The sequence below is a fragment of the Acomys russatus genome, chromosome 32 (assembly GCF_903995435.1).
Source record: "Acomys russatus chromosome 32, mAcoRus1.1, whole genome shotgun sequence".
NCBI lineage: Eukaryota > Metazoa > Chordata > Mammalia > Rodentia > Muridae > Acomys > Acomys russatus.
This window is the reverse complement of record NC_067168.1, coordinates 23,690,366-23,714,159: the sequence shown is the minus strand read 5'-3', so window position 1 is coordinate 23,714,159 and position 23,794 is coordinate 23,690,366. Positions and strand designations below refer to the sequence as shown.

Below are 23,794 nucleotides of genomic sequence, written 5' to 3'. Positions count from 1 at the left end.
AGCCTCTGGGTATGCCACTGTGCGATTATCTAGATGATCCTAATTGAGATGGGAAGGCCCATTCTAACCATGAGCAGGACGGTTGTGTGGACTGAGGTCCTGGGCTGAGTAAAACGTAAAAAGCAAGCTGAGCACTCATGCTCACAGCTCTCTGCTTTGGACTGTGGGTGCAGGGTGACCAGCTGCTTCCTGCTGCTGCATGGTCCCTCCCATGATGGACGGCACCCGCTGGACCAGTAAACCCAAATAAACCCTTCCCTTAACTGCTTCTTGTCGGGTGTTTGGCCATAGCAAGGAAAGAAATAAATATAGAAGGAGTGGGTCTTCAGGGTGTGTGAGAGGCTTCCCTTAGAACTGAGTGCGGCGGCAAATACCTGTAAACCCAGCACCTGGGTGGCTGACGTTGGAGGATTGCAGGTGTGGGAGTCCTGCCTAAGCTACGGAAGCCATATCTTAAAGAAAGCTAACGAATAAAGTCTTCTATTAGAATTCAGCTCTCTCGAGCAGAGAATTGATTTGGATAATCCTGCGACAGTTGCTGGATAATCAGATGTGATTACACAGCCATTTGGAGATTGCAGGTGGCCTCTTAGCAGCGTGAGTGGGTCTTGGCTTTCCTTAAAGGACCCTGCAAGCCAAACAACACCGCCTGTGTTCGGATAACTTTTGGGAAGAGATCGCCCGGGTGTGCGGCTGTCAGATTCTCTGCTGATGGCGTTCTTCTCCTTGAGGCCCTGGCTTTGGTTGTGGAATTGAGCACAGTGCAGTGGGTAGGAGTGGAGAAGACTTGGAGGCAAGAGTGGCTTTGAATTTGGCATGTGCTGCCATTAGCCTTGTATCCTTGGGCAAGTTCCTTAACTTCTGTGCCTCAGTTTTCTTACTCATAAAATGGGGGAGCCGACAGTGCCCACTTTTATGTATCATGCACCCTTAATAAGTTTATATGCCAAGGGCTTAGAACCGGTGCATGGCACGTAATAAACAAATATCAACTGCTGTTCCTGTTCATTCGTTGTTTTAGATGCGAGCTGACTATGTTGAGTTGATAGATTTAGAAATAGCCTTAGAAAAAAGAAAGAAAGAAATAGCCTTTAAAATATTCAGGTGGGTGCTGGGGATTGAACTGGGGCCTCGTGCATGCGAGGCAAGCATTCTTCCACCATCCCTTGTCCAAGAGGATAGCTAGGATAATGGACGTGTATGTCCTAATGGAACAAAGGGTTCAAGCCGTGCAGAACCATCTCGACCTCTCTCCTGGCTCATGGCCCCCTGTCATGGCTGTGAGCGGCCGAGTGATCAGGATGGAAGAGGGAGAAGCTGGTGGTATTCAGCTGGCATACGCTGGTGTCATGTACTTGCCTGCTGTTTAAGTAAACTAAAACTCAGGTTCATCACTCTGTGTCTGACCCAGGCCTGTGGTTAATATTTTAACTCATTCTTGGATATGTGTCGTTAGTGAGAACCCCATAAGCCCAGTGTTTGCTCACCTCACCTGCTAGTATATCCAGAATTATTCTTTTTTTTTTTTTTTTTTTTTTTTCTGTTTTTTCAAGACAGGGTTTCTCTGTGTAACCTGGCTGTCCTGGACTCACTTTGTACCCCAGGCTGGCCTTGACCTCTGAGAGATTCCCCCTGCCCCTGCCTCCTGAGTGCTGGGATTATAGGAGTAAGCCACCACACCCGGCTTTCCAGAATTATTCTTACTCCCTGTTGACAGAATGCTACCCCTGCTTCTGTTTCAGACTGGCTCTTCAATTGTCCCAGAATCCGTTCAGACCATTGGAGACCCAGTTCTCACTCAGAGTGAGTAGCTAGCTGTTGGAGTCGCTGGAGACAGGTAGTGGACCAGCCAAGAGGCAAGGAGTCAGACCAACAGGTCTCTCCTATCTGCCATAGCCAAGCCTTCTTAACCTGAGAGACTGTGTTGTTAGGTTCGGGGCTGTCAACTAACTGGTCCATCCTGCAGCTTGGCCTGTCGGCCCTGCCCCTTGGCCAAGCTGATGCAGGAACTGAAATCATAGGCTGTGACAGATTCTAAGAACCCCAGCGCTTCCTAGACTGTTCCGGGTGTGCGGTGGCCTACCTTTTATGCTGGGAAACTGGTATCCATGACTCTTAGCAGCTTGGTCATCTCTATTCATTTTTAAACTGCTTAAATTTGAAACAAATGAGGTTTTGTCTTAGGAAAAAAAAATCCTGCCTCGTACTTAGACAGCAGAAATGGCGAATGATTTCATTCATGTCCAGAGAATTGAGTTAAAAGGGGGCAGCTTCTCTGACGAGCTCTGACTTCTCTGGTTTTTTTCTTGATCTCCCAGCCTGATCCTCTTTTGCCGCCAATCTGTCTGTCTCTGCCCCAGTTCTTAATGGAAACTCAGACCTGAAAAAAAAAAAAATCAAAGCTTGGACATTAATGATTGAAGGTCATGGCCTACATGTTTTTTTTTTTTTTTTTTTTTTTTTTTTTTTTTTTTTTGGCTCCGTCTCCAAGGTAAAAAATTACTGACTTGTAGAGAAAGTATATTTTAGAAGCCGACTACCAACCAGCAGGCAGACGGAGCCCGGCCCACCCCCACTGTCTCGAGCGTTTCTGAGTTCACAGCATCTGAGTTTTGATTTTCTCCTCTTGTGCATTTTTTGATCTAATAACCGATGATTATCCTGAAGCGGCTGCATTAATTGATGGTATTTAACGACTCTGCGTACAGTGGGTAATTGCAGTCGGCTCAGCTAATGACGGCGCGTTCTTCTTACTTGCTCTCAGCTTGAGAACTGTTAACTTTGGCGCATGGTGCCAGAAAGGAGTTGAGCACATCTCACCTTGGTCCTGGTCCACTAGCAGGTGCTAGCAGCCCTATTTGACATGGTGTGTCCTCTCAGTATCTGTCCTTCATGGAAGCAAAGTGACTGCTCAGGTGTCTGTCTCCCCATCGTGTCTGGGGCATGGGGGGGGGGGCAGAGGTTGCACCCAGCATGTCTCAGAAGCTTTCTCTCTTAACACAGACTGAAGTAAAGTAGGGATTAGTACGCGCTGCGTGAATAGGTGATGAGTGTGCAAAGCATGCATTGATGAGTGTCCTTGACTGCGCTACTTGTGGGATTCTGCCTAAGTGGCCTTAGCGTATGGCATCATGTAGCAAAGTGTCTGAAGGTAGAAGAAGGCTGTTGTCTTCAGCAGCCGTTGTGACACTTCTCATGTCCCTCCCTTGTCCTTCAGTTTATTCTTGGTTACGGGACTGGCTCTTCTTCATCTGAAGCATCCTTCCTGGAACCCTGTGTCCTTCTTTTTTTCCTTGCACATCTGCCAAGCACTGCTGCTTACTCAGATCCAAGCCCCTCAGGCTTGGGGGTACAGCTGGCAAGGAAATGGATAATGGGCTCATAGTGTTGATGGGTACTGTAGAAGGGTAAGTATATTTTAGAAATACACCCTGGGTACTGAGGTTGCTCAGTATTGGAAGAAATCACCCATCCTTGGGCAAGCGTTCAGAAAAGTTACCAGCCACATTTGGTAACTTTTATCGGGTAAGCAGGTGGTTTTTTTGTTTTTTTGTTTTTTTGGTTTTTTTCCCCTGAAGACCCCCAGCAGAATTTCCTTACACTTGATGGTCAGAAATTTATCACACAGTTTCTGCCAGGACATTTTCAGGGGGCACCGATCAGATGCTAACGCAGATCAGAAAACTTTCATGGCTACAATATGATAGCAATATACTTTCTGTACGTATGAGTCCAACAATGACTGTTCCTGATGGTGGGGGTAGCACATGTAGGCAGCCATACTCACTTGTACCAATCAGTGGGAGAGAGGTAGGAGCATGGGGGTGATGGGGGCCAGTGTTGCTAGGCTTGAGGTGAACTGCTGCCTCTAGCATCCACTAGTCGGAGTTCAGCCCCAGACCTGGAATACTTTCTGCAGGGAAGAGAAGGCCGGAAAATGGCCTGTTGCAAGCCTAGGAGGAAGAGGAGATGGATTAATGACTAGCCACCGTTTTTGCTATACTTTCTTCTCCAGAGTCGGTACTCTGTTAGCCAGGAAGAAGGCATGAATATTAAGGGGCACTTGGAGGGTCGTTCCATAGAGGGAAAGGTCCTAGGAAGGCTCCAGCTCAAAGTGGTGTCTGTCTCAGGAGGTATCTGTTCTAATAATTTCTTTCTTATTTTATGCACATTGCTATCGTTCAGTGTTGTCTGCCTGTATGAGGAAGTCGGAACCCCTGGAACAGGAGTTACAGACAGTTGCAAGCTGCCATGTGGTTGCCGGGTGTTGAACCCTGGTCCTCTGGTAGAGCAGCCAGCACTCTTAACCTCTGAGCCATCTCTCCAGCTCTGAGATGTCTGTTTTAGATCGAGGCATCTCTGCCTCCGTTTGGAATTAGCACATGACTCAGTAGCAGGATGAAAAGTCTTCCTTCCTTGGCTCATGCCACGCTCTCAGCCTGGTGGAGTAGAGCTCCTGGGTGATTTATCTCAGGAGTTGGAGTTTATCCCAGGGGAAGTGATCTGCAGTTCCCAAAGACCAAGGGACCCTGGGAGTGCTCCTTGGCCTGGAGCCCACCCAGCATTCCAAACGTTCCCATCTCCCAAAGGCCACTCTTTGCCCATAGCTCAACACAGCAACCTTCGATTCCCGCTCTTACCTATTGAGACGTGCGCCTGCTCATGTTTGTCAGTAAACAAAACATTAGTGAGACATCCCTGGCTTACCGGATGCTTTCTTCTTCAGTTTGTTGTAGGTTACTGTGGCAGGTGCTTTTCTAGCTGCAGTGCTCTTTCTAGTGCCCCCCCTCCTCCCCCTCCCCCAACCCTACACCTGATGGCTATTGCAGTTTGGAAGAGGCCAGGGAGGAAACTGACCTGAGCTGTTAAGGTTGTCGGGTGCCGAGATTGCCCAGTATTGAAAACTATCACCCAGCCTTGGACTCAGGGCATCCATCTGAGGAAGGTGACATCTACGCTCAGTTTAAGGATGATCAGGAATAAAACAAGTCAAGAAGATGATGCCATGGCCAAGACAGTGACATGGACCCAGACACTAATTTATGAAAAAGGTTGCCTGAGGTTCTTGTAGTTTGTGTGCGAAGGGGTGGGGCGGCAGGGCCATTCACTGGCTGGGCCTTGGCGGGCTTCAGCACCTGAGGTGGCAGGAGGCATTGCATAAGACAGGCGAGGGCCAGGCGGGCCTCAGTGGCACTCAGGGCCTGGCTGTGAAGTGCTGAGGCTGCAGAGCGCTGGGTCAGAGTTGGAGCAGGGCATGGCTACTGCTTTAGCCCTGCGTCAAGAGTTGACTGTGGGAGCCGGGCGTGGTGGTGCACACCTTTAATCCCAACACTCGGGAGGCAGAGGCAGGCGGATCGCTGTGAGTTCTAGGCCAGCCTGGTCTACAGAGTGAGTCCAGGATGGCCAAGGCTACACAGAGAAACCCTGTCTCAAAAAACCAAAAAAAAAAAAAAAAAAAAAAAAAAAAAAAAAGGAGTTGACCGTGGGAAGCTGAGGAGGATGGCTTCGTCGCCTGTGCTGTCACCTCTCATGCCCCATCCCTCTGTCGCCAACCCTCAGCTGGTCCTTTGCCCAGGCATTGCTCAGGTTGTAAAAATAGAGTCTGGCACCAGAGCCCCAGGGAGAAGTTGGTGAGGAAAGCTGGAGCTGTCATCACCTATGGAGACACTTAAGCAGGGAGAGTTTTGACGCAGGGCTTTCTTGGCGCTCTGGGGGTGACGTTCTAAAGCTAGCGTATACTTTCGCTTTTGCTTTGGATGCCAACCAGCACTCCATGCCGTTTCCTCCGTGATCTGGTTGCGGTTAGTGACTACTGAGTCTTCACGCTCATACCCACACACTAACTCCAGACCCCTCCCCCGCCATGGGCTTCATGCTGCCTGGTGTGAGAAATTAGCTGCTACTCAGCATCCTTTGAGGGGTGCTTCCATCACCCACGTGTGAGAACCTGGTCAGCCAGGCAGGTGCTGTGTCCATGCTCAGCCTGAGGAGGATCAGCCCTCACACAGCCGGCTGCTTCTCCTTAGGGAGCTGAGGGCTGAACTGAAAGCTGTCAGCTGCCCTCATTGTGATGAATGGCCCCAAGGGAGTTTTCCTTCATTCTTTCCCCCAGCTTTGTTTATTGCCGTGGACTTGGTGGGAGTGGGGTTAGAAAGAACCACCCTCACCCGGCTGAGTGAACAGCTCTTTCTTTCCCTTTGCCTCAAGGGAGGTTGATGTGACTCCGTAGATGGAGTCTCAGGCCAGTGGTCCATGTGCTTCAGAGACTGATGATAACAAGGAAAAGGCAGTCATCCCCGCCCCCCGCCCCGCCCCCCAGTCCTAAGAGGCAGATGATGCCCATTCCAAAGAACAGGAGCGCCAGGGCAGGGATTTGAGCTGATTTTGCCCACCAGTCTCCATTTCCGCAAGTTTGCTGGGCATGGCACGGCCGCTCTGTGAGTGGGTATGATATGAATAAGTGAGACCTCCGCTGTCAGGGGAGCCTGCTGCAGCACAGAGAGGCACAGCTGGGTGAAGTGGGGCAGTCAAAGCCCGGAGCTGTGGCTCGGTGACCCCTGTCCCTGCATCTCAGGCTACTTGGAAGACAGAGTCCAGAAGGCTGGAGAATGCCCTGTAAGTGCTACTTCCTTCTAGTGGGTCCCTCAGCAGCTCAGCTTCAGTGTGGCTTCCCATAGGTGCACTTGCATCCTGTCGAAGGGTGTGCTCCGATGTTCAGTGGCTCCCTACTCTTGTGGGAGTCTAGTCTGGGCCCAGTTGTCCTCTCCCCCTGTTCCCGGATGAGCCCCTGCTTAAAGCTTGTCATCAAGAGCAAGGGGGCGAGCTTCAGACCCCTCAGAACCACTGTCCCTGCCGGTACTCCTGTCCTGCTCCACCACACCCCACCCCACCCCCCCCCCGCCCACTGGGTCTCACGTAGTCCCTGCCTCTGTCAGCATCCCAGCTTATGATGCTCCCTACTTCCTGCTCCTTGATCCCTGTAGCCCCCAGTGCTGCCTACTCCCCACCTCCATAGGTCACAGTGTCCCCCACTTCCCACCTCTAGGCCTCTGTAGTCCACAGTACACTTCACCCACTGCCCCCTAGACCTCTGTAGCCTTAGTCTGTATACTGTATTTTGCATTTTACCTTGTGCTCCTGAGATCCTGGCTTGTGCCAGGGTTGGAGTGTTCGGTGTAAGTCGCAGCAGCTCTGTTGTTGTACACATTACAGTTAGGCCTTTGCAGCCTTCAGTGTTGAAAGGGGGATACTGTTTCTAGACCATTTATAATTTATGCTATACCTGCCATCGCGATCTTGCTTAACTGCATTGTTTGAAAAACATTTTAAGTTCTGCAGCATTTCCCCCTTGAGTTTTAAAAGCAATACGTTGTTGTTGTTGTTATTGTTATTATTAGTGTTGTTGTTGTTGTTATTATTATTATTTTGATTGGAAGCTAAGCACGGTAATATATGCCCGTAATCCAAGCATTTGGGAGGCTGAGGCAGATGGATCACAAATTTGAAAACCAATGAGAGAGAAGAAGAGAGGAACTGGAGCAGGCAAGAGGAGCGTGCTCTCTAAGGTTGCCGCCATCTTCTTCAGGAGTCTGAAGCAGGAGTCCCATTTACAGTGTGTTGTTGAGGAAGACGGAGACTGCCTGTGGTCATAGGGACAACCGCTCATAACAGTTAGGACACTTCTCTTTCTCAGGGTTTTTATTTTCCAACTTGTTACTCTTAAAGTGGTGTAGGAAAAGAACCATGGTGTGGCACAAAGGGACAAAGCTAAAGTAACAAAAAGGATGTGGGAGGACCTAAACCCTGCTAGTAGCAAGGCCAAGAGGGCCTCTGTCTTATTCCCTAATACAGGTGGTAACTGTGTCCCAGCACACTGGTGGGAAGTCACCGTCACAATCTGTCATGATTAGCTAACAAGAAGTACAGAAAAATGGTGTCCTGGTCAGGCTAACCAGCTCTAATAGAAAAGAAATAAACAATTTTTACAGTTCCCTCCTCTTTATGAATATGTATGTATGTATGTATGCATGTATGTATGTATGTATGTTTTCCCTCCAAACTTGACTGGCATATGCTGACGTCATGAGGTCTCTGGTAACAATAAATTGCTTTTATGATAAGTGAAGACTTAAGCTTGGCTTAAGAGGTTCCTACCTCCCTACGGGTGCTTTCTTGACTGGGCAATTGACCTGGCCAACTGGAATGTTAGATTTTCACTCTGGCCGGAGAGCCTGCTTTTCTGACCAGGAGTCCTCTCTGAGTGGGCCCCCTACTGCTGTTTTTCTGGTCTCCCACATGAAGAGGTGACCTAAGAACTGCTGAGGGGGCAGCTGAGAGACCAGAGCTCACAAAATACTATTGGCATTTCTGACCTGTGACCAGGAACAGGTTCCCAGGAGGCCCCCAAGGAACAGTGTTGGCTTTTAGGCAGGAGAGAAAATAGGTGGTGATGGATCTTCCGACTGAACGGTGGTGCCCTTCATGGCAGTCAGAGTACGCCCTAGTGGCTCATCTAAAAGGCCCCCAAAGTGCATGGGTCTCTCATTTGTATAACAGCCAGGTGTAGGTAGGAAAGGAAGTCCTTGACTGGTGCCTGGAAAGAGATGTGAAGCCAAGGGTTATTAGCCTTACAAGTTAGGCAGGGGGGAGCTAGGAGAAGCCATAACACACACACACACACACACATATATTTTAAGTCCAAATCAAACTCTCTTATTTTGTTTGTTTGTTTTTTATGAGACAGGGTTTCTCTGTGTAGCCTTGGCTGTCTTGGACTTGCTTCGTAGACCAGGCTTGCCTCGAACTCACAGGGATCCACCTGCCTCTGTCTCCGAGGGCTGGGATTAAAGGCATGCACCAGCCACCATGCTCTGCTTTTTGTTTGTTTTTTGTTTTCCAAACCAAATTCTCTTGATGGGCTTACAGGAGCATCCATCTCTTGGCCAGTCCCTCTTCATTCACCCTGCTTCGGCTTCCGGGGCCGGTTTCCAGAGTGAGGGACCCAGGGCCTGCCTTTGGGCCTCATGGTTGGAGTGGCTAGCATCAGCACAAGCCCTCTCCTAAATGGCCTCCAGATAGGGAGAGAAAAGGCTCTTAGCTCTCATTCAGTTCTTAGGCTAAACAATAATGGGGCTGTCTCTCCTGGCTGTGGACAGCTAAGGTCTGCACTCAAGCGTTTTTCTTATCAAGAAGATAAGTGAGGAATAGTTGAGCCAGCATCCTGTGTGGATTTAAGCCTAACTTGTGAGGAGTGTGATCCCTTGGCGTGTGGAGATGGACCAACCATTTTAGTCTTTGGTTATACTTTCCTGCTGAGTGTTTATTAACACTCAGGTGGCCAAAATTAATCACCCCCCCCCCTCATTTTTAGAAATCAAGTCCAGCTGAGGCTCCTTGAGAGGCACCTCAGGCCCTTCCAGCCCTCCTGTATTAAGTACAATACAGGAGAAAGTCTTTGCTTGATCAAAGCTTCACTTGAAGGAAGGAGGAAATTTTTCCTCTGAGTCGACCCTTGACTTTATAGACTGGACATGGTTAGAGTTTACCAGGTGACTACGCACGGAATACAGGACATTTTAGAGATGTCTCACAGTCCCCTGGGGCCTGGTTGGCATTGGAGGATGAGAGGAAACTGTTCTCCCCTTCCAATCCCTCCGACCACATCAGTATAGGCCTCCAAGTATGGTATTTCAGTCAATGCTCTGTTGCTGTAAAGAGACACTTGGCCAAGCCATCTCTGTTAAAGGAAAACATTTCATTGGGGCTCGCTTACAGTTTCAGAGAGTTAGTCCGTTATCATCATGGTGAGGAGCATGGCGTGCAGGCAGACATGGCGCTGGAGAAGGAGATGACTGTTTTACATCCAGATCCACAGGGAGAGCAGGAGACACTGGGCCTGGCTTGGGCTCTTTGTTTATTCATTCACTTTACATCCCTACCACAGCCTCCAATCTTTCACCCTCTTCTCCCTTCCCCCCTTCCCCTCTCCTGAGAAAAAGGGAGGTCCCTCCCCCCCCCCCCCCCGCACCAACCCACCCCTGCACATCAAGTCCCATCAGGACTGAGTGCCTCCTCTTCCACCGAGGACAGACAAGGCAGCCCAGCTAGGGGAAAAATGATCCAAAAGCAGGCAACAGAGTCCATGTCAGAGACAACCCCCGCTCTAGTAGATAGGGACCCATATGAAGACCAAGCTGCCCATCAGCTACGTATGTGGAAGGGACCTAGGTCTAGTCTCTGCATGCTCTTTGGTTGGTGCTTTAGTCTCTGTGGTCCTCAGTTGACTCTGCTGGTCTTCTTGTGGAGTTCTTGTCCGCTCTGGGTCCCTCTATCCTTCCCCCAACTCTTCCACAAGACTCTCTGAGCTCTGCCTAATGTTTGGCTGTGGGTCTCTGCATCTGTGTTGATCTGCTGCTGGGTGGAGCCTCTCAGAGGATAGTTAGGCTAGTCTCCTGTCGGCAAGCATAACAGAGCTTCTGTTAATAGTGTCAGGGGTTGGCTCTCTCCCATCGGGTGGGCCTCAAGTTGGGCCAGTCATTGTTTGGCCTTCCCTCAGTCTCTGCTCCATCTTTATCCCTACACACCTTGTAGGCAGGGTAAACCCACCCACAAAACCTTCTATCCAAAATTTACCCTGGCTTGGACTTTTAAAACCTCAAAGCCTGCACCCAGCGATAGACTTCCTTCAACAAGGTCACACCTAATTTTTCTCAGGTGTTGTCACTTCCTCATGTCTAAGCATTCAAATATGCGAGCCTCTGGGGGCCATTCTTATTTAGACAACCACACATGGCTACTGCTGATCACCCAGTAGGTCAACCTATACCAACTTGGTACTTTTAACTACTGTATGATACTTAGATAAGCTGGGGTTAAAAACAAACATTTTTAAGTAAACATCGATTAGACATACAATTTAAGCAGGGTTTTGACTGCAGTATGTTGAACTTTGACCATAGACATTTTAATACCATAGATGAAGTTTCACTTTTTACATACCTTCATGTCACTTGCTCAGACCTTTGTATCTTACTTCAAACTTTCTAGGGTTTTTTTTTTTTTCCATTCTGAAAAAAAAATCAGGTCTCATAGTCTTTATTAATAATTTACAAGGCCAGCTGTGCTAATGTTTTGTAAGCAGGCACAGCTGGCCTTATGAAGACCTCGCTGACCAAGATGGCAGCTTTACTTGTGGAGATCTCAGATCCATACTAAAAGGAGCCTATTCTTTATGGTACAAGTCCTTATGGGGATACATGCATATCACAGATTAAATATGGATAGTCACCTCCTTTTCTTTAGGAAAAAAAAAAAGGATCCCTGATTTAGGGTAGCGTGGATACAAGGAGGAAACAATACAGTGGCCTGTGTATGTGGGCTCCCCCAAAAAGCAAAGAAACAGGAAGAAATTCCATAGTCTTAACTATGTATTAGTTACTTTTCTGTTGTGATTAAAAAAAAAAAAAAAAAAAGAGCCGGGAGTGGTGGCACACGCCTTTAATCGCAGCACTTGGGAGGCAGAGGCAGGGGGATCTCTGTGAATTCCAGGCCAGCCTGGTCTACAAAGTGAGTCCAGGACAGCCAGAGCTATTACACAGAGAAACCCTGTTTCGAAGAAAGAAAGAAAGAAAAAAAAATCACGATTAAAATCAGTCTATAGGAAGGAGGGTTTATTTGGGGTTATGGTTCCAGAAGGATCACGGTAGGGGCACAAGGCAGCAGAACTCACAGGTGGGCAGGCGCTGCTCTGTACTCTGGAAGCCCTCCCCCTGTGACCCACTTCCGCCGGAAGCTGGCACCTCCTAACGTTTCCTAAACAGTGCCAACACCGGGGACCAGGTGTTCAGATAACCCCAGCCTAGGCGGACGCTTCTTATTCAAACCACCTCACAAACCAGGCAAAGGGCGTCCGTGTGTCTTACCACAAATTACAACTGCAGACGCCAGACAATGCCATCTGGATTCCATTTGATGACTTCCCCTGAGTTCCTAGAGACAAGCTGTTGCTCAGAAGGGAGCCACCCATGAAAGAAGAGAACTGAGTGGAAGGTGTCCCCAGTGCCCAGAGGTGGCGCTGTTGCTCTGGGAAAAAGAAAATGACCTTGGTGCTGTTCTTTGCCCTGCCCAAGCATGGTATGGGCTGAGGTTAGATGGGTCTGCGATCCTCTATGTTGGCTAGAGTTTAAAATCCAACTTGTTAAAAATAGCTACTCCTGATAAAATACTTAAGTAGCCTTATTGAGGTCTCTTTTATGGTGCTCAGTACTCCTTGGTAGAGTTAGGAGAAGTATATTGAATGGGGTTGGAGAGTCTGTCCTTCCACCAGAGGAGTTGGTTCGCTCCTGTCTGGGGGAGCATGTTTTCCTAGAGCCCTTTTTACCTCAATGATTTCCTATCCTGGTTTCATACGAGTTCACCTTGCAGAGCCTGACCCTAATGGACGTTTCTTGCACCCCAGTTTCCAGTGCTTCCTTAGCCTCCGACAGCCTCTTATAAGACAGTGTTCTGTGTTAGGTGTTCTGAGCAATGGGATTACCGGAGGTCACCAAGGACACTATGAAGCTTTGGATCAGGGCTCCATATTCACTTTATATCAGGAGCACATCTCATTCGCCGTCTCATCTGAGCTCCAGGATGACCTGATCAACAAGGAGTGTTTTGCTCTTCTTGGTGTTTCTTTTTCTTTTCTTTTTCTTTCTTTCTCTCATTTATTTATTTTTGGTTTTTCAAGACAGGGTTTCTCTGTGTATCCTTGGCCGTCCTGGACTCATAGAACTGGTCTCGAACTCACAGCGATCCGCCTGCCTCTGCGTCCCAAGTGCTGGGATTAAAGGTGTGCGCCACCACTGACCAGCTCTTCTTGGTGTTTCTTGGCTCTGTCTTGTGCATGGGGGTTACCTGGCCATTGAGGTGTCCCCTGGGCCCTCCCTGCATTGCTGAGATACTTTGCATTCTGGGATCAGTACTGATGATCCAAAGTTCATCTAAGAGCCTTGGACCCATTGGAACACAGTGTGGGGCACATTTCTCCCAAGGGCGGGCATCTGAGTATTCTGCCAGAGGGTTTGAAATCCAAGATGAAGCCTCATTTTATTATAAAAAGAATAATCTTGGTATTGCACGAAGGAACCTACAAACAAAGCAGAATAACTCAGCAAAGCAGTTTTAAAAATTGTATTATTTTATATGAGTGATGTTTTGCTTACATTTATTGTCTGTGCACTTCGTGCATGCAGTGTCTTCGGAGACCAGAAGAGGGTGTTGGGTCCTCAGGGACTGGAGTCATAGACAGTTTTTAGTTGCCATGTGGGTGCTGGGAATTGAACCTGGACCCTCTGTAAGAGCCAGTGTTCCTAATCATTGTTAAAAGCCCACAGTTTCTTTTTGAAAAAAAGAGTACACCAGAACACAAATGCTATGGACTAGTGATAGTGGATGGCCAAGATGACCCCTGTGTATTTGTTTGTTTGTTTTTGAGACAGGGTTTCCCTGCGAACAGTTTGGGTGTCCTGGAACTCACTCTGTAGACCAGGCTGGCCTCAAACTCACAGAGATCTGCTTGCCTCTGCCTCCCAAGTGTTGAGATTAAAGGTGTGCGCCACCACCACCCAGCGACCCCTGCCTTCTATCCCTAGTGTAGAAGGTGACTTGTGTCTCATCCCATCGGTGGGAGTTTGAGTTCACAACCTGAGATGATCGGCTGACGGGTGTGGAGGGGAATGGGAAGGTTCAGGGCACACAAGCCCTTCTCAGACTAACTTCTTTTGATGGAAAAAGACCATTTCTCACAGCAATTATATAAAATCCATCTTAAACACACACACACACACACACAAGTACACACAGCACACCACAAACACACATACACACACACACATTAAATACACACCACACCACAAACACACACACCACGCACGCACACACGCACGCAGGCATACAGGCACTCACACACGCACATTTATTTAGTTAATTTGTGTGGTGTTTTGTCCACTTGCATGTCTGTGCACCACATGAGTGCCTGGTACCTGGGAAGGCCAGAAGATTGTTCCGTTTTCTGGAACCTGAGTTATAACAGATGGGAGCTGCCTTGTGGGTACCAGGATTCAAACCTGGGTCCTCTGGAAGAGCAGCCAGTGTTGTTAAGCACTGAGCCATCCCTCTAGCCCTTAAATTCATTTTTAAAAGGAACACTAGGTTCTGAGTTGTATACAGTATACAAATAAAAACTCTCTTATCTTTGCCTTAAACAAACAAACAAACAAACCCTCCATTCTGTCCAGCCTTTGTAGTATGGTCTTTCTTCCTCCTCCTCCTTTTTTTTTTTTTTTTTTTTTTTGAGACAGGGTTTCTCTGTATAGCCTTGGCTTAACTGGACTCACTTTGAGGACCAGGCTGCTTCTGCCTCCCTGGGTGCTGGGATACAGGTGTGAGGCACCATGCCTGGCTAGTCTTTTATCTTTATAATGTTATTAAGATCAAACTGGACACGTGGCACTGTAGCTTGCCTTATAGTCTTACTTTTTGACTTAACAATAGTGCTTTCCTGTTATCTGGCTTTGTTAAGCATTCACAGTGACTAGAGAAGAGGCCTAACATATATGAGTAAGCTCTGAGAAGCCCTTCCTCCTCCACAGCGGAAATGACAGCTCACCTAGGATTTGTAGCCTGCCAGGCTTTTTTTTTTTCTGGATGTTTCACCCATTTTCTGGAAATTTTCATATTCATGTCAAGGTGTGCAAATGTTAAGGTTTGCCTAAGTGAAAAGTGAAGTTGCCGGTTCCTGTATGGCTTGGTCCTGGAAACCTATGGGTTCTGGGATGTGGGCAATTTTTAGTTGACTAAACCGTGGGTCTGAGGCACTGGGGTCCTTGCCATGGCTGTGCTAACGTCCACAGCACACACTCACAGGGGACTTCCACATGAAGCCATGCTGTGTGTGTTATGCTTCTCTCTGTGTGCAACTCTTACTTCTTGGATTCCATTCTTCTTCTTTTTTTTTTTTTTTTTAAGAAAAAATATTTATTCTTTGAGAATTTTATTATACACGCAATGTGTTTTGATCATATCCACCCTCACAACCCCTCAGCTGTTCTTAGTACCCACCACCATGTCTCCCTCCCAACTTTATGTCCTAAAAAAAAAAAAAAATTCTGCCGGGCGTGGTGGCGCGTGCCTTTAATCCCAGCACTTCGGGAGGCAGAGGCAGAGGCAGAGGCAGAGGCAGAGGCAGAGGCAGAGGCAGAGGCAGAGGCAGAGGCAGGTGAATTGGTGTGAGTTCGAGGCCAGCCTGGTCTACAAAGTGAATCCAGGACAGCCAAGGCTACACAGAGAAACCCTGTTTCAAAAACCCAAAAGCAACCAAACATAAATAAATAAAAAAACTGAGTCCAGTTAATTGCTGCCCATGTGCACATGGGTCCAGGCCCGTCCAGTGGAGCATAGATAACCTACCAGGCATTGCCTCCTTGAAGAAAACTGACTCTCCCTTCCTCACCAGCCAGCTGCTGCTACTAGCTCCTCAGCTGAGGGTGGAACCTTGGGAGCCTACCCACCACCTTGTTTTTCTAGGGGGCTCAACTTCCACACTGAAGGCCAGTTCTTTCTTACTTACAGCTGAGTCCTATTCCACGGTGCACTAGCACTGTTTGTCTTCTCCTGCCCATTCTCCTATAGACAAGCGAGGCGACTGTCCCCAGATTCTCACAGTATCTTCGGAAGCCTTGTTTGCATGGGGGAGTGTTTTCTTGCAGGGTTCTGACCTCTGCTGTGGTTCTCCAGAGTGCTGTCACCAGAACTCTGAAGCAAGTGAGCAGCCGGGCAGTGTCTACGTTAGTATCTATATCCTGTCACAATCTGTTAAACAAGAGAGCCGCCATGGCCTGCTCAGAGGACTTAGTGCACTTCTGATGGGAGATATGACAGGCTGTGGATAAGGTTTAAAACCACCACATTTTCATATTCATTCATATCCTCCCTCCCTCCCTCCCTCCCTTTCTCCTTTCCTCCCTCCCCTCTCTCTGATTAATTCAGCCTTGGCTTCAAACTTCCCTACTTGTTATGGTTTGAATAGCAAATGTCTCCACAGGCTCAAGGGGTGAATACTTGCTTGGTCTCTGCTCTGTTTGGGAGCAGAATTCTGTAAACCCGAGAAGGTACAGCCCAGCTAGAGAAGCCAGGTCAATGGAGTGAGGCCTTGTGGGCTCTGTCTTGCCCTGGGCCCCTCTCTAGCACTTGCTGACTCACTCAACCCCTCCTTCCAGTCCACTACGGTCCTGACCCTGTGCTCTTCTCCCTAAGTGAGGCCAAGCCACAGAGCAAACTCTGAAAACAGGAATCAAAGCAAGTGTTTTCTGTTACTCAGTCACAGCAAAGACAAAGTGACGGCTACACTACCTGACTCACATTCCAGAACCTTTCCAGAGTGAGCTCAGGAAGGTTTGGTAGGTCTAGAATGTGTTTTCCCTCCCTCCTCAGGCATCTCCACAGAGCTGTGGCTTTCCCGTCCCACATTCTTCCTGGAGGCAGGGAAGATGTCCCTCTGGGTTTGGCATCCTAGATACCTCCTTGCAGCCCTAACTGGGTATGTGTGGATGGTGTCTCCAAATCCCCTGGGAGCAAGACTTTTTTGTGAATTAAAACATGTGGAGAAATGGGAGGGGCTTGGTGTGGGGCTGGGTCAGAGAGTGGGGCCTTGTCGTTCATGGACCATGTTTAGTCCTACGGCATCATAGGAAATAGGAGCAGTCCAAGGGAGATGATTCTTGGAAGAGTAAGATTTATTATTTATTTATTTATTTATTTGAAGTTTTTTGAGACAGGATTTCTTTGGGTAACAGCCTGGCTGACCTGGAACTCAGTTTGTAGACCAGGCTGGCCTCAAACTCACAGAGATTGCCTGCTTCTGCCTCCCAAGTGCTGGGTTTAAAGACATGAGCCACCACTGCCCAACAGGGTTTTAAATCAAATGTGTTTTAACAATTTGTCTTACAGAAGACAAAAGGAGGCTTTCTCTCAGAATATTCTGAGGTCAGAGAGAAGCAGCAGATCTCTAATCTGACTGAACCCACTTACACCAAGGTCGGTGATAGGGAGGGTCCTGTGGTTGGTTTCCATGGTGGTGGCGAGCAAAGCCAGCTTTCTGTGACAGGATGTGCCCAGAACGGTAAATTGCTAAACACACCCTGTAGCAAACACACCTCCTGCTGGTTAACCACACCCAATGGTTCCCCGCTGAGCTTGGAGGCCTGGTTTCTAAGACAAGCCTCCACCTACCGCTGGAGCACCCAGCTTCCAGTGGTAGTACAGGTGACCTACTTGTTCTGGCTCAGGTTTGCAGAAGATGAATAAAAGGGGGTGCTTTACACTCTTGCACACTACTTACGCCGACAGCCTTTCCCCCAAGCCTCCATTCAGCGTCACTGGCCTTAAGCCTTGCGTTGCGTTGCATGTGCTGCAGTGCTGAGCTATGCTGGTTGTGGCTGATTGTGGCAGTGAGTAAAAAATGCCTCCCAGAGGCTCATGCATTTGAGCACTTTGGTCCCAGTTGGCGGGGGTGGTGCTGCTTTTAGAGGTTGTGAAAGTTAAGGAGATGGAGCCCTGCTAGAGGACATACACCATCTGGGGAGAGCACTGAGGGTTTCTAACCCTGCCCCACTTCTTGTTCTCTCTCCCCCCTGCTCCATCATCCTCATCCCCCTCCCCACCCACCCCCCATTTCTTGTGTGTGGAACAGAATGTGATCAGCCAGCTTTCTGCTCCCTCCCTCTCCCACCTCCCCCTGCCGTGGTGGACTCTCACTCGGCAATTCGTAAGCTAAAGTAAACTCTATCTTCTTTAAGTTGTTCTCAGTACTGGTGCTTTATCACAGCAACAGAAAAGTAACTACCGAATGGAAATACTGGGGTGTCTGTTCGGCAGTGTTAGTCTCTAATTTCTTCCCTAGGAGCTGAGACCAAACAACAGTGTGTGCTGGTTCCCAAGCTTGACACACCTGTGGGCCGGTGACACGATGCTTCAGCGCAATTTGAAGTGCAAAGGACACAAGAAATGTTTTTGAGAACCTGTTTTCAGAGTTCTGAATCAAGGACGACTTGGTTCCTGACACAGAGTGGGCACCTGGGGGTGGCTCTCCACCATTGGCCGGACCCACGGACTAGAAGGCTCATTCTGCCACAGTTACTGTCACCATCCCATGGGGCGAGGCTGCAGCTTTCTGAAGGCTAAGGCCACTGAGTACCCACAAGCACCAGCAGTGGTCCTTGGAGAGCCTGTTGTCCAGTCTTATCTTGACCAGGGTACAGATGGTCTGGCAGTAAGCCGAGAGTTTGCCCAGACTCCTTAGTGTGTGCTCAGCCTGAAAAAGTCCTCGTGAGGCAAAACAGCTTCCTGTGGCCAGCTGGCATGCTCTGGTCCAAGCAATCCAAGCAAGAAACACAGTGCGCTTGGTAGCTCACTTTCCCCGTGTGCCTGATTCACTTTGCATACCTGTGTGCGACTCGTTAAGATTTGAGAAAAGCTTTTTCGTTTTATATGTTTATTGCTTGAAAAAATGTTAATTTTTATCATTCAGACGTTTATTATGCACCACTTGCAATTCCAGTTTGACAACCTGTTCTGCCTTCTTCAGCTTCCTTTGACTCCTCCCTCACTCCTCCCCAAATCGGAGACAGGGCTTATTCTGTGTAGCTCTGGCTGTCCTAGAACTCACTCTGTTGACCATGCTGGCCTTAAACTGCCTGCCTCCACCTCCTCGAGTGCTGGGACCAAAGGCATGCCTGGCTTTCCTTGACATTTTAAGAGCCTTTTAATTGACATAGTTTGCTTGCAAAATACGATTTAAATTAAAAAAAGAAAGAAAGAAAGAAAGAAAGAAAGAAAGAAAGAAAGAAAGAAAGGGAGCTATGTTTTTGAAGCAGCTTTGGTGAGTTAGCTAGGCCAAAGCATGTTATCCTTTCTCTTGGTATGGTTGGCATTTCAAACAGGAATGCTGGTTTCAGGTGCAGCTGCTCCCATAGCTTCAGGAAGAGCAGAGTGATGCAGTTGGATGAAGCAGACTTCTACTAGAATATCAGAGATAGCTGAAACATTCATAAAAAGTGAGCCCCTAACTTGCTGAACTTCTTGTTTCAGTCTTGAGAAATAACTGGCCACCCTGACAGTTTAAGTGGCGGAGCAGCTGGGTAGGGGAGAGAGAGGGGGAGAGAGAGAGAGAGAGGGAGGGAGGGAGGGAAGGAGGCAGAAAGAGAGAGAGAGAGAGAGAGAGAGAGAGAGAGAGAGAGAGAGAGAGAGAGAGAGAGGGAGTGTATGTGTGTGTGTGTGTCACTTTAAGAGATGGCTCCTCCAAGAAGAGACTTGATACCCTATGACCATATACAGGGGTAGGTAATCCCCCTCAGGAACAATCATAGGGGAGGGGAATAATGGGAAAATGGGAGGGAGGGAAGAATGGGAGGATACAAGGGATGGGATAAACATTGAGATGTAACAAGAATAAATTAATTTAAAAAAGAGAGAGAGAGATGGCTCCTCAGTAAGGGCAGGCACTTTTTGCTCTTCTAAAGACCCCATTATGGTTCCCAGCACCTACGTCAGATAGCTCACAACCATCTGTAACTCCAGCTCCGGGGATCTGATGCTTATGGCCTCCACAGGCACCTACATGTGTGGCGCGCGTGTGCACGCACACGCGCACACACACACACACATCTTTAAAAAAAGATAAAAAAAAATTAAAAATAGTCCATGCTTTAAAAAAAAAAAAAAACCACCAACTCTGTAAGTCACCAACTTTAGAACTTTCTTGGAAAGAAATCACAGATAAATAATTCATGCTGCATATTTTAGAAACACAAATTTTGGAATAAAAGGTCTTGTCGGTAGGACGTGCAGGCTGCAGGAAACACAGCACTGGGTTTGTCGCTGCTGGATTATAATACCCGAGCAAGCCAGCGCTGAAGTTCTGAAAGCCTGTAATTATGACGGGATGTGCTTTGATGCTTAGATCTGAAAAGTGGTGGTGCTGTCATCAGCAGACGGTGCTGAGGAACCACTTCTTGGGATAATTGCGTGTGTTGGCAAACCTTCTCCAGGTGTGGATTGTGAGAGAGCGTCCTGGCTCCCTCCATCTGTTCAAGTTCTGTTCCGTTCTTGTCCTTCCTGCTTGGGCCTTTGCCAAAAAGTGAATCCTGATCAGTTTCACTCAGCTGCCACAATCCATTTTTTATGTCATTGGTTTGGGCTGGGGCATGTGACTCTCTTCTAGGGAGGGGAGGAGCTTCTAGGAAATGCTTAACTTTCTGGTAAAGTAGAAGCACCAAGATTGTCTTGCTGCGATTGTCTCGAAGCTACCAGGTATGGTGATGCTTGGGAGTGTGGCATCAGTTTCTGACACTCAGAGAAGCCAGCCTTGGGGGAGGACAAACGCAGGAGCTTGCTAAGAACACAACGTATAGAGCGATCTTGGCTCCCCAAATGGTGGGTGCTTTGAGCTGCTGTCCTAGCGCTGTGACTGCTGAGGAGGTTGTTACATCTTACTGGGTTAGCTAGGACTTTTGTTGTTGTCTGCAGCCAACCCGTCTTCACGGCTACACGGAATAAGTTAAGGTTAAAACAAGCAACAACCAAGGTTATGTCATGGTCATGTCTCCTTTTTGTGTCCAGGGGTGACACTGAGCCTGGTCAGTAATGAGGCTTTTGCCTCACACACGTGGTAAGTGTCTAGTCATCATAGTCCCCAGAGGGGCGTCCTTTATAAGGACTCAGTGTCCTTTGCCAATGGTGGCATATTTGTTTGATGATGTTAGCAGAAGTAGAATAATGATGGCTTTAAGGGGTTGTGAAATTCAGTGGGACTGGGGGATGGTTGGGAGACCAGACGGAGAGACTGCTAAACTGAGAAGCAATCAAGGAAATGGGTAGCTTTGCCCTGTGGGGTCACCTCTGGTTCTCTTCCATCCACTGGGATGCTGTGTCTCATCTACATGTGAAAACAGCTCATCATCATCCTGCGGTTTGAAGCTGGGAAAGGTGTGGAAGTAAAATGTTCAGGCCAGGCTAGAGAGTTCTAGCCATGGTCTCCCTGAGCCCGGAGAAGTCTGATAGGAAGGGGTACAGTTAGAGGTGCCTGTCACATAGTGTGTCTGCTGCGGTACACAGGAAGGATGCAAGAACAGAGTACAGGGTACCACTCTGAGTGTGAAGCAGCAGGTCAAGTTCTCTGAGTGCTCTGGGGACATGTGCCAATTTTGCTCTGCCCTGACCTCGAACCAGATGGCATTTCAAACCTCTTCAGATTCTGGACTTTTTCTTTTTTTCTTTCTATTCCTAGTGGGCAGTCTCTTGCTAGGGATGGGGTGAGAGGGAGCAGAGGCAAGGAGGAAGCAGAATAAATACCTTGAGTGAGCTACTGGGCACAGACTGTCTGAGGGTCATGGGCTGGCACTTGTAGGCAACTCTCTGCAGTGATGTCTGTTACACTCCTCACAACCAGGCTCCATCTCCTCACAGGGAAAGCCATGGCTCACTAAGGGTTGAAACCACTCTATACCTAGGCACCTGGTTCCCGAGTCCCTCCTGTGTGGAGGGGACTAAGTTGAGGTGGTATTTGCCAGATCATCTCAGATCCACTGGGCCCAGTGTAACCTTTTATTCACGACATGCTTGGGGAGTGACCTACAGTATTGATCTGCATCCTTGCTCCTGCACCACTGCACATTGCACCGTAACAGTTGCCACATCTGGGCATGGCACTGTCATGGGTCACATCACCTTTCCAGGTACCCGAGGTGAGACAAGTGCCTGAGAAAGCCAGGTATAGGGCAGACATATCAAGAGCAGCCACACCTCAGGGCTCCTAGGTGTCAAGTGCGAGATCTCTGCTACAAAGAGGGCAGCGGGTACTCTGGGCTTGCTCCCAGGGGAAAACACATGCTGGCAAGAGATGGACTCTTAGCTTAGGAAACAAGTACCAGCCGACTAAGTGAGCCTGTCATGCAAGCTGGTACTGCTCAGTGGCGTGTTTATGTAAATTACAGTCACAGATGCATCAACTCCAGTCCATTCTTCAGGGCTGCTTTCAAATCGCCTCTTCCAGGGAGCCTACTTGCTGTCTCCCAGTCTGGTTTAATCTCCTTCTGTGCCCTCTCCTTCCCCAGAGGCTCTGGTTTTCTGTGACCCAATGTTTGGCTTATTCCTTACTTCACTGGATGGACTATAAGCTTGCCTTTAAGATTACTACTAGATAAACTCACTTTATTGTGCTGAACTCACAGATACAAACATCACACAGCCCAATTAAAGCAGCCACACAGAGAAGCCCTTACGCAGCCCTGAACTTGGTACATCCCCGTGAACCTTTGTGCTTAAAATGACCATTCTGAAGTTCTGGAACTTCGCTTAATGTTTTATTCTTTGATTCTCAATTACATTTTTTATTTACTTGCTCAGCACAAAGAAAAACTATGGCAGAATCGAAACTAGAAAAAACAATTAGTTTTAATGACTCATGTGTCCTCTTGCCTGCATTCCATCTCTTAAAAAAAAAAAAAAAACTTAACAAAAAAAAGCTGGTTTTGTTTGTTTTTCTACTTTGAATGTTGGGCATCACAGAAATAGGGAATCACATGATGATCCTTGAGGCTCCACCACCATCAGCAGTCACCAGCATGTCCCCTGCCTCCTTACCCTCCCTTCAACCCCAAAGCTGTTTGTTTGTTTGAGACTTACTTATTTTTATTTTGAGTGCATTGGTGTTTTGGTCTGGGCACTACATGCAGGTGGTGCCTGCAGAGGCCAGAAGAGGGTATCGGATCCCTGGAACTGGAGTTACTGATGGTTCTGAGCTGCCACGTGGGTACTGAGAATTGAACTCCTTTGGGAGAGCAGTCAGTGCTCTTAACTGTTTGAGCCATCTCTCCAGCCCCACCCCACGAGTATTTTTAGTTTCATCAAATCCTGATCTCATAGCCTTTCTTTTGTAAATCTGTAGTACGTTTCAGCTTCAACTTTCAAAGTGCCTCCTTTTACCTCGCAGGAGTGTGTCCTGCCCTATGCCTGAGGTCTTTTTCATTTAGAATGGTACCTGTTGATGGCACTGTTGTGGAATCAATTGTACATGTGAGCATGAGGATGGATGGATGGACGGATGGATGGATAGGTTGGCTTTTACTTCAGAAGCAAGCTTACACATTAGCTAGAGAGCTCTGGCCACAGACTAGCTGCTGTGAGCTCAAGAGATCCCCATTTCAGTCTGCTCTCCTGGGCTTTCCAGGCGGCTCTAGAATTCATCCATCTTCATCCGTCTCCAAGGTTGGTTTATTTTTAGCCAAGCATCTTTGATTTTGCAATTAAACCCCACTCTGCGGTGACCTTGGAAAGAGAAGACCCTTCAGAGGCAGCCTTCGCCTTGCCTGGCTCATGGTTACTCTATAATTACACGATTCTTTTAAAAATTACGATGTTCTTTACTTAGGCCGAAATGATTATGGACAAAATGAACCAGAGCATAGAGTCCACCCAAAGTAGTTTCCTTATTTAATTCTATCTTTCTATTCCTGGTAATCGTGCTTTAGCTGCACATATGGAAGGTAGTTGAATGCATATTTTCTTTCAAGTAGCCATGGTCACATTTAAAATCCTAAATTCTGTATCCTCTGAAGGAGAAACCAGAGCCTGTTGCCTGGGGTGGCATTCTTGGTACTTACAAGGTAAAAATATAGTCCAGGGCTTGGCTCTGGAAGCCTCTGGTGACTAGACAGTAGCTTAGAGAGATGCCTTTGACGTGTCTTCCCCCCCCCCT

The 23,794-nt window shown here is 48.0% G+C and overlaps 1 protein-coding gene across 1 annotated transcript in view; it reads left to right on the top strand.

Moving 5' to 3' along the window:
• Positions 1–23,794, top strand: part of Pxylp1 (2-phosphoxylose phosphatase 1) — a 67,541-nt gene that overhangs the window by 5,403 nt on the left and 38,344 nt on the right. The window lies entirely within an intron of this gene.